Source organism: Anastrepha ludens, chromosome X, assembly GCF_028408465.1.
Source record: "Anastrepha ludens isolate Willacy chromosome X, idAnaLude1.1, whole genome shotgun sequence".
In the NCBI taxonomy this organism is placed as follows: Eukaryota; Metazoa; Arthropoda; class Insecta; order Diptera; family Tephritidae; genus Anastrepha; species Anastrepha ludens.
The window spans coordinates 39,579,168-39,592,646 of record NC_071503.1 but is presented as its reverse complement, the minus strand read 5'-3'; the positions used below and the strand labels follow the sequence as shown (position 1 = coordinate 39,592,646).

The 13,479-nt window shown below is 29.4% G+C and overlaps 6 pseudogenes; 2 read left to right on the top strand and 4 right to left on the bottom strand.

Moving 5' to 3' along the window:
- Nucleotides 1-291: 291 nt before the first annotated feature.
- LOC128869960 (NADH-ubiquinone oxidoreductase chain 6-like) lies at nt 292-2,343 on the bottom strand (annotated as a pseudogene).
- A 182-nt stretch (nt 2,344-2,525) lies between these two features.
- Nucleotides 2,526-3,740, top strand: LOC128869958 (NADH-ubiquinone oxidoreductase chain 5-like; annotated as a pseudogene).
- An 8-nt stretch (nt 3,741-3,748) lies between these two features.
- Nucleotides 3,749-4,705, top strand: LOC128869627 (NADH-ubiquinone oxidoreductase chain 5-like; annotated as a pseudogene).
- A 4,114-nt stretch (nt 4,706-8,819) lies between these two features.
- LOC128869626 (ATP synthase subunit a-like) lies at nt 8,820-9,551 on the bottom strand (annotated as a pseudogene).
- Nucleotides 9,552-9,813: 262 nt separating this feature from the next.
- On the bottom strand, nt 9,814-10,504 carry LOC128869957 (cytochrome c oxidase subunit 2-like; annotated as a pseudogene).
- A 1,416-nt stretch (nt 10,505-11,920) lies between these two features.
- Nucleotides 11,921-13,146, bottom strand: LOC128869956 (cytochrome c oxidase subunit 1-like; annotated as a pseudogene).
- Nucleotides 13,147-13,479: the final 333 nt, after the last annotated feature.

The following is a 13,479-nucleotide window of genomic DNA, read 5'->3' as shown; positions in this document are numbered from 1 at the left end:
TACTCCCACTAATCATGTAGGTGTGAATAAATATGAGCCGTAATAAATTCCTCGACCAATATGTAGATAAATACAAATGAAGAAAAATTATGCACCATTAGCATGTAAGGTTCGTAATAATCAACCATAATTTACATCTCGACAAATATGATTAACACTATTGAAAGCTAAATTAATATCTGCTGTGTAATGTATAGCTAAGAAAAGTCCTGTTAGAATTTGAATAATTAAGCATAATCCTAATAATGACCCGAAGTTTCATGAAGCTGAAATATTAATTGGGGCTGGAAGATCTACTAGAGCATTATTTGCAATTTTAAATAAGGGGTGTTGGGTTCGTAAAGGTTTATTCATTAGTTTAATTTATTAATCGTAGGGGTCCGTAGAATAATTTAGTAATTTTTACTACTGCAATTAATGTAATTAATAAGTAATTTATTAATAAAATAGTAATTAAATTTGTTGAATAACTATATAATTTGTGAAGATTTAAAGAATTTTCTTCTGTAAATATATGTAAATTAAACATGGTTTGTATTTCGTTATTTTGAATAAAGAATGAAATATATGATTTATCTAAAAGTCATCTGGTACCTATTAATAAGATGAAAATTAATATAAATGAGAAGGCTGTTTTCATTGAAAGGGAGAATATTTCATTTGATGCTAGGGATGTTACGTAGATGAATAATACTAATACTCCTCCTAGGAAAATTAAAAATAACACATGTGAGAATTGGAATCTTTTAGCTATTAATCCAGTTAGAAGACAAATTTGTATTGTTTGAATTAATAATATTAGTCCTATTGCTAATGGACGATTTATTTGAATGAAAATAAGACTAGAGATTAATGTTGTGGAATATAAGGTTAATTGTATAATATCAGGAGCTAGTTTATTTGAAATATTAATATAATTTTGGGGATTAATGATAAAGTTATTTCTTTTCTCTTGAAGTTTTAAAAGATTTTTTCTTATTTTTGATTTACAAGACTAGTGTTTTTGTTAAACTATTAAATATTATTATATTGGGGATTACCTTGTTTTTTAATTTTAATAATAGTATTTGTTTTTGTTTTTAATCGTAAACATTTATTGTCTATGCTTTTGAGATTAGAATATATTGTTTTAAGTTTATCTTTTCTATTATTTATTTATTTGAATTTAATAGATTTTAGAAGATATTTTAGTATAATATTTTTAACTTTTAGTGTTTGTGAAGGGGCTTTAGGTCTTTCAATTTGGTATCTGTAATTCGAAGTCATGGAAATACATATTTTGAATTATTTAATGTGTTACAATGTTAAAGTTAATTTTTACAATAATTTTTATTATACCTTTTTATTTTATTATAAATTCATTTTAAACGGTTCAAAGTTTACTATTTTTGGTAAGTTTTATTTTTTTTTTAATGAATTATTGTACAAATTATTTTGTAAATATTTCTTATTTCTTGGGGTTTGATGTTATTTCATATGGATTAACTTTATTAAGTTTTTGAATTTGTACTCTTATGATTACCTTTAGTGAATCTATTAATAAGTACAATAACTATGGGAATTTTTTTTTAATTAATGTATTAATTTTATTATTGTGCTTAGTTTTAACTTTGGTAGAATAAATTTATTTTTGTTTTATTTATTTTTTGAAAGAAGATTGATTCCTACTTTATTTTTGGTTTTAGGATGAGAGTATCAACCTGAACGTTTACAAGCTGGTATTTATCTTATTTATTTTATACTTTATTAGTTACGTTATTAGTTTCTTTACCTATATTAGTAGGAATTTTTTATTTATATAATACTTTAATAACATTGAATTATTATCTTTTGATAAATTATGTTAATTGTTATGATTTACTATATTTGTCTTTAATTTTAGCTTTTTTAGTTAAAATACCTATATTTTTGGTTCATTTATGATTACCAAAGGCTCATGTATAAGCACCTGTTTCTGGTTCGATAATTTTAGCTGGGGTTATGTTAAAATTAGGTGGTTACGAATTGTTACGAGTTTTTTTCTTTTTTACAAGTAAGTGGTATTATATATAATTACATTTGAATTAGATTAATTGGGGTTGTATTAATTAGTTTAGTTTGTTTGCGTCAAACTAATTTAAAGGCTTTAATTGCTTATTCTTCTGTGGCTCATAAAGGAATTGTTTTAGGGGGTCTTATGACTTTAAGATATTTGGGATTTTGTGGTTCTTATACATTAATAATTGCTCATGGGCTTTGTTCTTCTGAACTTTTTTGTTTAGTTAATATTACATATGAACGGTTAGGGGAGTCGAAGTTTATTAATTAATAAGGTTTTATTAAATTTTATACCTTCAATAACATTATGATGATTTTTATTAAGAGCTTGTAATATAGCTGCACCTCCTTCTTTAAATTTATTAGGTGAAATTTGTTTATTAAATAGAATTGTTAGTTGATCTTGATTAACAATAATTTATTTATCTTTATTATCTTTTTTTAGAGCTGCTTATACTTTATATTATATTTATATGCTTTTAGTCAGCATGGTAAATTATTTTCTGGAGTTTATTCATTTAGAGGAGGTAAAATTCGAGAATATTATTTATTATTTTTCCTTGATTTCATTGATTTCCTTTAAATTTATTAATTTTGAAGAGTGATATTTGTATAATTTGACTTTAATTTCATTTAAATAGTTTATTTAAAATATTGATTTGTGGTGTCAATGATATGATTTTTAATCATTTTAAATCGTGAGAAAGTATTTATCTATTTGTAGAATTAGATTTCTGATTTCATTTTTATTTAGAATTAATTTTTTTTTATATATAATATTATTATTATATAATATTAATTAAGGATTTTTGTTTATTTATTGAATGAGAAGTAGTTAGATTTAATTCATGTAGAATTGTTATAACTTTTTTATTTGATTGAATAAGTTTATTATTTATATCTTTTGTTTTATTAATTTCTTCTTTAGTTATTTATTATAGAAAGGAATATATGGGGGGAGATTTAAATATTAATCGTTTTATTACATTAGTTCTTATATTCGTTTTATCCATAATATTATTAATTATTAGTCCTAATTTAATTAGAATTTTATTAGGATGAGATGGGTTAGGATTAGTTTCTTATTGTTTAGTAATTTATTTTCAAAATGTAAAATCTTATAATGCTGTTATATTGACTGCTTTATCAAATCGAATTGTTGATGTTGCTTTTTTATTAGCTATTGCTTGAATGTTAAATTATGGAAGTTGAAATTTTTTTTTTTACTTGGAGACAATAAAAAATAGAATTGAAATAGAAATTATTGGTGGATTAATTATATTACTTGCTATAACTAAAAGAGCACAAATTCCTTTTTCATCTTGGTTACCTGCTGCAATAGCAGCTCCTACTACTGTTTCTGCTTTAGTTCATTCTTCTACTGTTGTTACTGCTGGAATTTATTTGTTAATTCGGTTTAATATTTTATTATGTTATTCTTGAATAGGTCAAGTTTTACTTTTATTATCTGGGTTGACTATATTTATAGCTGGATTAGGAGCTAATTTTGAATTTGATTTAAAAAAAATTATTGCTTTATCTACTTTGAGTCAGTTGGGTTTAATAATAAGAATTTTATCAATAGGATTTTATAAATTGGCTTTTTTTTCATTTATTGAGTCATGCTTTATTTAAGGCATTATTATTTATGTGTGCTGGAGCTATTATTCATAATATAAATAATTCTCAAGATATTCGGTTGATAGGGGGGTTACGAATTTATGTATATACCTTTAACTTCTGGTTGTTTTAATGCTGCTAATTTAGCTTTATGTGGGATACCTTTTTTAGCTGGATTTTATTCTAGGGATTTAATTTTTGAAATTGTGTCTTTAAGTTATACAATAATATATTTTCTTTTTTTCTTTATTTTTTTTCTACTGGATTAACAGTTATGTGGATTAACAGTTATGTTATGTTATTCTTTCCGTTTGGTTTATTATTCTATAACTGGTGAATTGAATTGTGGTTCTTTAAATATATTAAGAGATGAAGGATGAGTTATATTGCGTGGTATAAGAGGGCTTTTGATTATGAGAATTATTGGTGGTAGTATACTTAGATGATTGATTTTTCCGACTCCTTATATAATTTGTTTACCAATTTATTTGAAATTATTGACTTTGTTTGTTTGTATTAGTGGTGGATTATTATTTTATTTTAATAAGTCTTTAAATAATTATTTAGTGAGTTATTTTTCTGGTTCAATATGATTTATACCTTATATTTCTACTTATGGTGTAATTAACCCTCCTTTAGTTTTACGTAGAATTGTTTACAAATCTTTTGATCAGGGGTGATCTGAATTTATGGGAGGACGGAATTTGTATAATTAGTTGGTTGAATATTCTCAATTAGGTTATTTTTTACATAATAATAATTCAAAAATTTATCTTTTATTGTTTGTTTTATGAATTACTTTCCTTTTTAGATTTTTTTTCTTATTTTATTTAAGTAGCTCAAATTATAGAGTATAACACTGAAGATGTTAGGGTAATGGTTTAATTTCACTGCGTTACAAAAACGAACCTTTTTTCTGTCCTATGAACCAAATATACTTTTTCGGAAAAGGGAGAAAAAATAAAAATACACGTGTATCAGCGGTTTTCATATACACGTCAGAATTTTTTTTTAATATAGAGCTCGTAGTCCGCCTGTGTGAAAAAATTTGGATCAATTTTTAACCCCTTTTCCGTGATCCAATCGCGCTGAATTTCTGCAGGCAGACTCGTGGAAATGTTTTTATTATGTAAAATTAAAAAACAAAAATTTCATCAATTCTCAGATTTTCTTGAATTTTTTTTTCCAAATTTTTAAACAATTTATTAACCTTTAATTTATTGTTTCATATAACACACTCTGTGCCGTTTGTGTGTTTGTTCCAGTTCCGGAAGTTCCGATCATCTGACAGTTGCGCTACTAGGAGACGTATACTTTGACAATTGTTTTAAGTTCTGTTGCGCGAAAACGTCTTTCTGTATATTTCATCTTACGAAAAATGCAGTGCCCGACTCGAAATAACTTTCGTTATGTTTGTGGCTTATTCGCACCAAGTAAAAATTTTAAAAATATTACGAAAACAGTGGTTAATTCGTTTCAGAAAATATTCAAGACTGCTTATGTTCCTTACTTGTGGTATATTCCGGAAGTCGTGTGCGACTATTGCTATAGAAATTTATGCAAGTTTACTGATGGAAGGTCAACAATAAAGTACTGTGTACCAACAATTTGGTTACCACGTACGGAGCACTGCAGTGAACTGTGCTACTTTTGCGTAACTTTTACTCAAACTAAAGGGTACCAATACTTTCGCCGCAACAAAATTCGCTACGCTAATGTAGAATCGGTTATTCCAGTGGTTCTGTACTCACCAGAAGAACGTATAGTGGCTTCAATGGAGATTTTTGATGATGTTCCCGAATTAAGGGATGGAGAACCAACAGTAGCACCAACAATGCTATCAACATTTCTTGCATCGAATACGAGATGCGGGGAAACAGAAGTATCGGAATTTGTACCAACACCCAGTGAACTTGGGACTGCAGTGCCGCATTTAGTGACGCAAGCCGACTTCAATGACCTTGTACGAGAAGAAAATTTGTCAAAGAGATCAGGCGAACTGTTTGCATCACGCTTTAAGCAGTGGAATATAGTGGCGGCTGATTTTAAAATAACAGCCGCTCGTGATCGACGTAGCAGTATTCCATATGACGAATTTTTTAAATCAAACCTGGCTTATTGTTGTGATATTGATTCGATGTTTGAAAAGATTGGTTACCCTCATATTTCAGAGGAGTGGCGACTTTTCATCGATGCATCGGTCAACAGCCTTAAAGTAGTGGTGCTTCATATCGGTAACAAACATCCAGCTGTCCCGATCGCATATGCCACCAACCTCAAAGAAACATACGAAGGCATGGAATTAATATTACAGCTGATAAACTACCAAGAGTATAGTTGGAAAATATGCTGCGATCTAAAAGTGGTCGGATTACTCATGGGTGTTAAGCGTGGACTTCCAACCAACCAGTGCTTTTTGTGTACATGGGAAGGTCGCAAAAGAGATCAGCAATACACTGAATTTAAGTGGAAGCCACGAACATGCTACAAAGTAGGCGTAGAAAGTATAGAAAATCTACCATTAGTGCAGCCATCTCAAATCATTTTGCCATCACTACACATTAAGCTCGGTGTCGTATCAAATTTTGTTAAAAAACTGGATCGTGAGGTCGAGGCGATTGCAAGTTTGCGCAATATATTTCCGAAACTGAGCGGCGCAAAGATTCATGCAGGTATTTTTCTTACGAAGGCTTTTAGTAACTTTATTTTTTTAATGATGTGTATAATTTAAGGTGTTTTCAGTGGTCCGCAGATAAAAAAAATAGTTGCAAGTTATGAATTTTCATCAAAATTTAATGCTATCGAACAACGTGCATGGAAAGACACAGTTGCCGTTATTGAGCAGTTTCTTGGCAACAAACGAGCTGACAACTATAAAAATATTGTTGCAGAAATGATTTCGGCAAATGTCTAGAAATGTGATACACTATCTGTGTGCCCAATTTCATTCAAATCCGTTAAGCTAATCTTGAGATCGTGTGGCTATACAGATATGCATACAAGAATTGCTCGTTTAAAGTTAAATAAGATACAAAAAAAAAAACAAATTGTGACGTGTACATGAAAATCGCCGATACACGTTTATTTTTTTTTTTTATCCACTTTCCGAAAAAGTATATTGGACAGAATGTGTGTAACGCGGTGTTTTTGAATATAGTGAATAAGTTTTAGTAGATTAACAATTTACTATATTAAATAAATAGATCTAACTAAATTTTTTTTTCATTATATTTATTTATTTAGTAAAATTATATATTATTATGTAAAATTATATATTTATTATACTATACATTAATCTACAAATATATAATAACTTATTTGAAATGAAATAGGCTGTTTTCATTGATTTTGTAGTATGATTTTTATCATTTTTTTAATATGATTTTTATTATTTTTTAATTTATTTCAATAAATATTAATTTATTTTACATAAAATTGATTTAGTTATATTGATTAATTAAATAAAATAATAAAATTTAGTAATTTATAAAAAAAATATTTTTTATTTTACAATGAAAATGTAATGTTTTTGTTAAACTATATAAATAGAAGTATAAATGGAATTTAACCATTAAAAGATACAAGTTAGCAGCTTTTTCTTGAACATCTTACTTCCTTGATTGGAAATTAAATTTCAGTTCTATCATTAACAGTGATATGCCTCTCTTTGGCTTCAATTAAATTAATGATTAAGAATTTACTAAATAAATAGATCTAACTAAATCTTAAGAATAATGGTAGTAAGTTACCTAAAATTAGGTCGAAACTAATTGCAATAAATCGCTTCATATTCGTTTGTATTTATTAAATTAATGATTAAGAATTTACTAAATAAATAGATTTAAGATAGATTGAAAATTCAATACTTTTTGAATGCAAATTTAATGTTATAATTAACTACAATCCTATTTACATTATTTATCGTTAGTTAGATCAATTTAATATACCTTGGTTTCATCGTGGTATAAACCAATAATTAAGATTATAACGAAAATAATTGATGTAATTGTTCATATTATGATGTTTGATAAGTTACAATAATAATTAAAATTATTGGTAAGATTAATGCAATTTCTACATCAAAAATTAAAAAAATAATTGTAATTAGGAAAAATCGTATGGAGAACGGAAGACGTGATGATGATTTTGGATCAAATCCGCATTCAAATGGGGAGGATTTTTCTCGATCTGCTATACTTTTTTATGATAAAATAGAAGCTAAAATTATTACAATGCTTGTAATTGTTATTAAGGTTAGAGCTATAATAGTTATTGAGAAAATGATCTATACTACTTTGTTAGTAGACTTAGGAAGTCAAATATACTTTATATATTATATAGATATTGTAAATATGAATTATATACTATTATCCTCCTCATCAATAAACTGAAATGTATAGAAATAATCAAACAATATCAACGAAATGTCAATATCAAGCGACTGCTTCAAAACCGAAATGATGCGTCTTTGAAAAGTGATTATTTAAATGTCGGATTAAACAGATTAATAAAAAAGTTGTTCCAATTAATACATGGATTCCATGAAATCCTGTAGCTATAAAAAATGTAGAACCGTAAACTGAGTCAGCGATTGTAAATGGGGCTTCAATGTATTCATATGCTTGTAAAATAGTAAAATATACTCCTAGTAATACTGTGAAGAATAACCCTTGTGTAGCTTGAGAATGATTACCTCCATTAAGCTATGATGAGCTCATGTTACAGTTACTCCTAAGGCTAATAAGATAGCTGTATTTAATAAAGGAATTTGAAATGGATTGAAAGGTTTGATTCCTGCTGGTGGTCAGGAAGCTCCTAATTCAATGGTTGGAGATAATCTTCTGTGAAAAAAGCTCAAAAGAATGATACGAAAAATAAAACTTCTGATAAAATAAATAAAACTATTCCTCATCGTAGACCTAATGTTACAGGTAGGGTGTGTAATCCTTGGAAAGTTCTTTCACGAGAAACATCTCGTCATCATTGGTAGACAGTTAAAATAGTAATAATATTACCTAATAAGAATAATGAAATATCATATTTATGAAATTATTTAAGTAAACCTGAAACTGATGTTATTGCTCCAATAGCTCCTGTTATAGGTCATGGACTATAATCTACTAAATGAAATGGATGATTAGCATGTGTTGACATTAATTAAATTAATTTACTTCTCTAGAGTATAAAGTACTTAGTACTGCAAATACATAGGACTGAATAATTGCTACTGCTGATTCAAGAACTAATAAAGCAATTTGGGCAATAATTAATAGTGAAATAATGGCATATGAAAGTGATGGACCTGTATTTCCTAGAAGAGTTAATAGTAAATGACCTGCAATTATATTGGCTGCTAATTGTATTGCTAGAGTTCCTGGTCGAATTAAATTTCTATTTGTTTCAATACACACTATAAATGGTATTAAAATTGCTGGTGTTCCTTGAGGAACTAAATGTGCAAATATATGTTGTGTATGATTAATTCAACCATAAATTATAAAACATAATCATAAAGGTAAATCTAAACGTCAAGTGACTTGTACTTGTAAAAATATAAGGGAATAATCCTATAAAATTATTAAATAAGACTAGTCAAAATAAAGGATCGAAGGTAAAAGTTGATCTTGAATGTCCTGTAGATCCTAATAAAGTTTTAAATTCTTTGTGTAAGGTTAATAAAATTGAATTTCAAAAGATGTGGTATCGTGAAGGTATTAATAAATATGTTGAAGGGATCACTATTAATCCTAAAAGGGTTCTTATTCAATTAAGGGATAAATTAAAAATACTTGAGGTAGGGTCAAAAACTGAAAATAAATTTGTTATCATTTTCAATTAAGAGGTTGAGTGGAAGATTTTTTAGTTGAATCAGATTTAGGGGATTGAGGAATTACAGAGTAGTAATTTATTATTCTAATAAGTATAAAAGTGATGAAAAAAATAATAAATAAAATTAATCAACCAATTGGAGCTATTTGTGGAATTAAAAATTATTAATAAGTTTAATGATTTTAGTTTGACGAAGTAATGTTATAAATTTAACTAATTTTTTATTATTATAAATCATTAGAAGTAAGTGCTAATTTACTATTGAGCGGTTTAAGAGACCAATACTTGCTTTCAGTCATCTAATGATGAATTTACTCTATTTGTAATTCATTTAATAAAATGGTTAACAGGAATACTTTCAATAACAATAGGTATAAAACTATGATTAGCACCACAAATTTCAGAACATTGACCATAGAATAATCCTGGTCGATTTATTAAAAAATTAATTTGATTTAATCGTCCAGGAGTTCCGTCTACCTTTACTCCAAGAGCGGGTACTGTTCATGAATGGATTACATCTGCAGCTGTTACTAAAATACGAATTTGTGAATTTATCGGTAAAATAACACGATTATCAACATCTAATAATCGGAATCTATCCGTTGTTAATTCATTTGTTGGAATGTATCCATATGAATATATATATATGAATCAAATTCTATATTTATAAAATCTGAATATTCATAACTTTAGTATCATTGGTGTCCAATAGCTTTTAGAGTTACTGAAGGTTCATTAATTTCGTCAATTAAATACAAAAGTCGTAAAGAAGGAAAAGCAATAAATAATAGAGTAATAGCTGGTAGAATTGTTCAAATTACTTCAATAGTTTGTGCATGTATATTAGTAGATTTTGATTTGTGTATGAATTAAAAAATAATATAAATATTAGATTAGTAGGTTAGTAAGTTGTGATTATTACTAAAATTATAAAAGTATCATCGTGAAAAAATGATAATTGTTCTATTAAGGGAGAGGCACTGTCTTGAAGGCCAAGGGCTGTTCATGTTGTCATTATATAAATTAATGATTAAGTACTTTATACAGGGTGGCTGATGAATTTTGCTACATTAAGAAACTCAAATAACTTTTTTTTTAGTGTATGGAATTCATTTGTTTTTTTTTTAAGTTGGAGGTCATTAAATTTTATTAAATGTAGCTTAACTAGTTTTAAAAATAATTGAATTTAAATGCCCCCCATGCTCGTTGACACAAGTGCGGCATCTTAGTAAAAAGTTGTTCATTGCTGCTTTGAGAGTTGCGACAGGAATAGCCGCAATTGTTGCCCGAATGGATTGTTTTAGTTCATCCAAATTTGTTGGCTTTGTTTTATAAACTTCTTGTTTACATAAACCCCACAAGAAAAAATCAGGTGCAGTAAGGTCAGGCGACCTGGGGGGCCAACGAAATTCGGAGTTTCTTGAAATCAGTTTATTGGGAAATTTTCGTCGCAACTCTGTCATAACAGTCTGGGCTATGTGAGACGTTGCCCCATCTTGTTGAAACCACACAGAGTTGAAAGGAATTCTCTTTCGGCGTAGTTCTGGATAGAAAAATTCTTCCAGCATTTTCAAATAACGGTCTCCAGTAACCGTAACGGTGTGACCATTTTCTTCAAAAAAATAAGGCCCGACAATACAGCGTGAAGAAACCGCACACCACACTGTCACGCGAAGAGGATGCAATTCCGTCTCGTGGAGTATCTGTGGGTTAGAAGTACTCCATATTCGACAATTTTGTTTGTTCACATTGCCGTTTAAATCGAAATGGGCCTCATCAGACATGAAAAGGCAGTTTAACATGTTTTGGTCTTCTTCCACCATTTGCAGGATCTTCTGGCAAAATTCCAAGCGAATCGGCAAGTCTGCTGCATTCAGTTTGTTAACCATTTGAATTTTGTAGGGAAATAAGTCTAAATCTTTGTGCATTATTGTTTGCAAAGACTGTCGGCTGACACCAAGTTGAGCAGATAAGCTTCTTGTTGAAACCCTTGGATTGCTTTGTATAGCTGCAGCTACACCAGCGATCGTTTCCTCCGTCCGAACTGGTGGGTTTCGATGATAAGGCCTTCTTACGACTGTTCCTTGCTCAGCAAAATTATTCACCAGTCTCATTATGGTCCATCTGCTCGGGGGATCGCCGCCAAACATCCGCCTGTACTCTCTCTGTACCAAAACTACGGACTCCAGTGCGTGATAGCGGCGGACTATCTAAATTCTTGCTTGCGTGTCCCAGTTATCCATTTTAATAAATTTTAAAGATCAATCTGCAAATTAAAACAAAAATGGAACAGATAACTTAAAAAGAAAAAAAGTTATTCAATTTTTTTTTGGTAGCGGCTTTCATCAGCCACCCTGTATTTATAAATCTAATAAAAGTGAAATACTTTATATGTATGTGGAGCTTAAGTCCATTGCACTAATCTGCCATATTAAGAATTAGTTAAAAGTGGTAATTCAGAATAACTATGTTCAGCGGGAGGGGTATTTTGAAGTCATTCAATTGATGAACTTAGTTGTATAGGGTAGATAACTTGTCGTTGGGAAATTATACTTTCTCAAATAATAAATAAGAAGAATAAAAGTCCTAATAATGAAATATAAGATCCAATAGTTAAGATAATATGTATTTCATGTTGTACAGGGCCCGCCATCTATCGTTACGGATTTGAACTAGGTATTATTTGAAGAATGGTAACACTTAGCTGTCATCTGATTTTACAGAAAATTAGTTTCATTCTTCCGCTGAACGAAAATGGTTGTGTATACGCTCAAAGAACGCTGGGAAATATTGCGACATTACTTTGAAAATCATGGTAATGTTGCAGAATGTGTACGAAAATTACGTACGGCAATGGGAAGAAGAAAAGCACCGAATGAAGCGTATGTGCGTTACTTTGCGAAAAAAGTAAGAGAAACTGGGTTGCTTATTGACAAACCAACGCGTGACCGACCAAAAACCGTGCGTACACCCGAAAATATTGCTGCTGTGGCCGAGAGAGTTCGTGAATCACCAGGAACATCAGTTCACCGTCGTTCTCAACAATTGGACATTTCGGAGACATCATTCAGACGAATTTTGCGTAAAAACCTTGGTATGGTAGCCGAGACAGCCATATGAATGAAATTGTGTTTCATCATTAACCGGAAGGATTGTGCTTCAAAATAAAAAAAACAGTTTGGAAAAATATTGAGTAGTTTCTTTTTTATAGCATTTTTAGTTCCGTAAAGTTATATGGCGGACCTTATATATGCATCTGGATAATCTGAATATCGTCGAGGTATACCTGCTAGACCTAAGAAGTGTTGGGGGAAGAATGATAGATTTACCCCAATAAATATAATAATAAATTGACTCTTCAATTATCTAGGATTTATATTTAAACCAGTAAGTAAAGGGTATCAGTGAATACATCCAGTTATAATTGCGAATACTGCTCCTATAGATAATACCATAATGGAAGTGTGCCATTACATAATAAGTATCATGTAAAATAATATTTACAGATGAATTAACAAGTATTGCCCCGGCTAATCCTCCTACTGTGAATAAAAAAACAAATCCTAGAGCTCATAGTATTGCTGGTGAATAATTTAGTTGAGTTCCATGGAGTGTAGCTAATCAACTAAAAATTTTAGTTCCCGTTGGTACTGCAATAATTATACAGGGTGGGCCATATAGCGTATGCTTTTTGAACCACCTATCTTTTTGAAAATGGTAACACAAATGACATGTCAAATGTGTTCATAATTTACTTAAAGGTTTGACATTTACAAAATGGGACGCTATACGCTTGAACAAAATTGGGAAGTATTGAAAACCTATTTCCAAAGTGGTGAGCCTTCTTCTTCTTTTCTGATTTTCACATCGGTGGCTACGTCAATAAGCAAAATTGTCGGATTTGGGGCTCAGAAAATCCACACGTTACTGTAGAGAAGCAAATGCATCCACAATGAGTCACTGTTTGGTGCGGTTTTTGGTCTGGCGGGG